We start from the raw sequence: 4,821 nt of genomic DNA, 5'->3' as shown, positions 1-4,821 counted from the left end.
ACCCTTTTCCTTTTTATTTTAGGAAGGGCAGATGCTGTTTTAGGTGGATCAGTGGTTTGTGTTTGACTAACAGCTGTTGAAACAACTGGTGTTTCAACCACTGTTGTCATTACAGCAGATGTTTTGTCATCTGCTGTCTTCTGCTTTAGGGCAGGGACAGATGGTGATGGTAAGGCAGTGGTGGTGGTGTGTGTTGAAGTGGTGTGTGTTTGAATGGGAGTAGTTGTTGTAACAACTGTTTGGGTGGAGGTTTGATGTAGGTGGCTTTTGGACAGTGTTTTTGGAGAGTGCTTTGAAGGCTGGATGGTGTGGATTTGGGTTTCCTTACTTTTCTAGTAAGCTTTCCTTTTGGAATCGGATTTTGATCATCCTTTTCACCAGAACAACCCTACGCATTCAGCTTCATGAAAGCTTTCTTCTCCTCATTCCACCTTGACAAGGCCTTTGCCATTCTATCCCTTTTTACACTTATGACAGCATCATCAAGTGCATTCTGGGTAACATCAACCTTTTTACTACCATCTGGCAAAGGGATATCTCTGAGCATTGCACCTGTTGTTGTATCAAGATACAGCCCATTATCAATCCCCTTCTTTACCCACTCCTTAATTTTCTCCCCCTTTTTGGCATTATCTGCAGGGAGGTCATCAATATAAAGTACAGTCGGAGGAGCAGTGCCAGTGGTTGTGTAAGACCCTAATGCGTATTTGACTAAAAGTCGCAGCGGAAGTTCAAGCCATAAACTTTCTTTCCTTATAATTACCTTGACTTACTTAAAACTTCATTTTAATACAACCTTTTCACATGAAGTCATCAATTGACTCATTTACAATTAAATGCATGACATGGTTTTTCTAAATTTCAACACCAACGTTTCCGTACAATCTGTCTTGTGACTCGATCCTCGATCTCTAATCCTTGAAGATCCTCGTGACTCGTACAACCTGCACTCACCACATTCATTCATACATTAGCACACATTATATAAACAAGATTCATTCACAAACACTTCACTGTTCGTCATTTTTCAAACTTTAAGCATTACATCTGCGTATCCATTCCCTGGTGAGGCTTCAGTAATGTACCTGCATTACCTTTCATTCTCAAGGTACACCATTAAAACGTTAACACTCAACGTGTCTAAATCATGCTTATATACATACTTACATACAAACATACATTCACATCTACATACATACATATCTTTCCTCCAACTTTACATACATGCATACACTCATACATGTCTTTACACATACATACATACACAATTACATACATACATACATACCTTTCCTACATCTCTACATTCATGCATACACTCATACATATCTTTATACATACGTACGTTCACATCTACATACGTACATACCTTTCTTACATCTTTACATACATGCATACACTCATACATACCTTTATACATACATACATACACATCTATATACGTAAAGGAAATTCTTAACTTAGAATCCCACAATTAGGTACCATATTACTACATATTCTTTAGGATCCCACCTTTGGGTACCATATTACTACTTATTCTTTAGGATCCCACCTTTGGGTACCATATTACTACATATTCTTTAGGATCCCACCTTTGGGTACCATATTACTACTTATTCTTTAGGATCCCACCTTTGGGTACCATATTACTACACATTCTTTAGGATCCCACCTTTGGGTACCATATTACTACATATTCTTTAGGATCCCACCTTTGGGTACCATATTACTACATATTCTTTAGGATCCCACCTTTGGGTACCATATTACTACTTATTCTTTAGGATCCCACCTTTGGGTACCATATTACTACATATTCTTTAGGATCCCACCTTTGGGTACCATATTACTACATATTCTTTAGGATCCCACCTTTGGGTACCATATTACTACATATTCTTTAGGATCCCACCTTTGGGTACCATATTACTACTTATTCTTTAGGATCCCACCTTTGGGTACCATATTACTACTTATTCTTTAGGATCCCACCTTTGGGTACCATATTACTACATATTCTTTAGGATCCCACCTTTGGGTACCATATTACTACTTATTCTTTAGGATCCCACCTTTGGGTACCATATTACTACATATTCTTTAGGATCCCACCTTTGGGTACCATATTACTACTTATTCTTTAGGATCCCACCTTTGGGTACCATATTACTACATATTCTTTAGGATCCCACCTTTGGGTACCCCTACCCGTCGGCGACGCCCTCTAGTTTTTTGCAGTTTTCTGCAGGTTCGTTTCGTCGTCCGTACGCACTAAAACGCACGTAACTTTTGAACCGTTTACCCGTTTGACCTCCCGTTTCTTCCTACATGCTTGTAAATTCACATTCTATCATATGAACATAAAATCTTACCTCCGGATTACGGAAATCCTTAACTTACATACATTCGACTTAACTATTTTCTAACTATTTGACCCGTTAAGGGTATTCGCGCATTAATTGGTCTATGACTGACCAAACCATCATCCCCACTTCCATACCTGCCCAAAACATTACTCTAATCGAATAACTTGCTTCTAAACCACTTTTAAGTTCGTTTACCCCAAAATACCCATCATGGGCATTTTGGTCAACCTTAAACCCATCATTTACGACGAAAGACCTTAACACATATTTGACCTCAAACATCATATTTAATTCATTACAACACTTTATTACTTACTTGTACTACGAAGTGATTACGGAAATCACTTACCTTTAGTGTTCGTATTCGCATCCGTTTCCTCGCCTCTTTTTGACCCGTTAACCTTCCATGCTTCCATCCATCTTGACATGATCCCTATACTTTCATGTCATCGCATTCACATTCTTGTTAGCATACATGATTGTACATATTAACAATCATATCAAATTCATGTTTCACATTTGACTTTCATTAGTCAATTCTAACAAGCATAAGGCATATTTCCACAAGTTAATCTTTCAAACTCATACAATTCATCGTGTCATCACATATAACACGTATGGATATAACACGCATCATATGACTTGTTAGGGCTGGATTTTTATTATAGGTGATCCTTATACATGATCCTAACCAGTGATCCTTGTTTCTTTGGCAGACAGTGATCCTCAGCAGAACTTCAGGATCAGGATCATGGGACATTACGGTGATCCTCATACTAACGGCCACTTCCGCTTAATACAATGTTGTTTTGCAGGAACATCTAGCAGGATATGCCCTAAAGACCATGATCCAGGGACGCGTTTTCACAATTATGGCAAGAGCTAAATTGAAGATAGACGTTGCACAGGATATGGAAAGTAGGCTTGATTTATGGGCAGCAATTTAGGCTAGATTGTCTTTATTTCTAAAGGGGTAATGAGCTGATATTTAGTCATTTTACCTAAAATAAGTCACCCACACATGTATAAATACCCATCTTCCTCATTCGGAAGGACACACACAACATACCACACAACTCTCATACACTTAGACACCAAAAAGCGATAGTGATCCTTGTACTCAGCTCATTATCATCCAAAGTTGTAATCATATTTTTGTTATATTGAAGTTGGTGATCGGTAGTTGCCATCACCCGAGGTTTTTTATGCCGGAGATCATACATTGATCAAGGGCTTTTTCCTCGTATAAATCATTGTGTCTTTGCATCTTTATCACAGAAGTGATCCTTTACTTTTATAATTAACCAAGCATCATACCCCGTTTTCCTAGAGTTTGGTTATATTATCCTTGTGTGATTTTTGACCAAAACAGTTTGGCGCCCACCGTGGGGCAATTGGTGCTTCATTCATAAGAAAATTTTGTTGTTCGAAATCATTTCAAAGAGTTACATGGCTTCATCATTGAAGAACACGTCCACGGCGATGTCTGCAGTCACCTCAGCACAAACCACTCTACCTCCTCCACCGGCAGGATCTCAGAGAAATGCTGAGAAGAGACCAACTCCCTCTTTCTCTAAACCTCCATCTTCTTCTGCTATGAATTCTTCTATTCCCAGTACTAGTGATGTGTTTGCTTTAATTTTGCAGATGAAGGATCGTATGCAGCGGCAGGATGAAACTAATGACAGGATCCTCAGGGAAATTGGAGATCTCAAAAGACAAAAGAAAGCGGCAGAAGATCATTCCCCACTGATGCCCAAATCCTTGAGCTTCGAAACTCCAATAATCACTTCCCAGCCATCGGGGATCCCGGACGTACAGATCATTGGGGAGTCAAGAGGATTACGTCTCAACTCGGCAGCAATGACTCAGACATCAGATTCACATTTTCAGCCAATAGGATCCTATCCTCAATACATGGGATCCTTCATGAATCCGGGAGCCTATCCGGGGGCACAGCAGTTTCAAGGATCCTGCTTTATTCCAGGATCTTTCCAGGGCCAAGGATCCTCCTTTGTTCCAGGATCATCCCAGGTTCAAGGATCCTCCTTCGTTCCAGGATCATCCCAGATACCAGTATCCTTACAGATGCCAGGATCCCTAAAAAGTTCGCAAACAGGAAGTCTAGATGTCCATCAAGGGGACTTCATTCCAATGCAGACCATTGCTTCCATTGGCCCCTCCATTGTTCCAGAACCCCAGCAATATGGATTCCCTAACTTGAACCCAATGGGAGGTAACACTTTAAATAATTATCCTACCACTAACCTTGGATTCATGCAGGATACAGGTACCAATCACGCTATGGCCAGGGAATTACAGAAACTAAAGGACATGATCTCAAGTGTTCCAGGGGTAGTCAAGCCTATCCCAGAGATTGCAGATGGAAGCCACAAGGTATCTCGCTTTGCACCACCAATTTGTGATGCAGAGGTACCCAAAAGGTTCCATATCC

The 4,821-nt window shown here is 40.1% G+C and overlaps 1 long non-coding RNA gene across 1 annotated transcript; it reads right to left on the bottom strand.

Moving 5' to 3' along the window:
* Window positions 1-734: 734 nt before the first annotated feature.
* On the bottom strand, window positions 735-2,745 carry LOC110903046. Its single transcript, XR_002571625.2, has 2 exons — window positions 2,716-2,745; window positions 735-944 (listed from the first exon to the last, which is right to left on the bottom strand). It is a non-coding gene; the product is annotated as an uncharacterized LOC110903046 (long non-coding RNA).
* Between the last annotated feature and the right edge of the window lie 2,076 nt (window positions 2,746-4,821).

This window comes from Helianthus annuus, chromosome 13, assembly GCF_002127325.2.
Source record: "Helianthus annuus cultivar XRQ/B chromosome 13, HanXRQr2.0-SUNRISE, whole genome shotgun sequence".
In the NCBI taxonomy this organism is placed as follows: Eukaryota; Viridiplantae; Streptophyta; class Magnoliopsida; order Asterales; family Asteraceae; genus Helianthus; species Helianthus annuus.
Note: the sequence above shows the minus strand (reverse complement) of the source record. Positions and strands in the feature narration are given on the sequence as shown.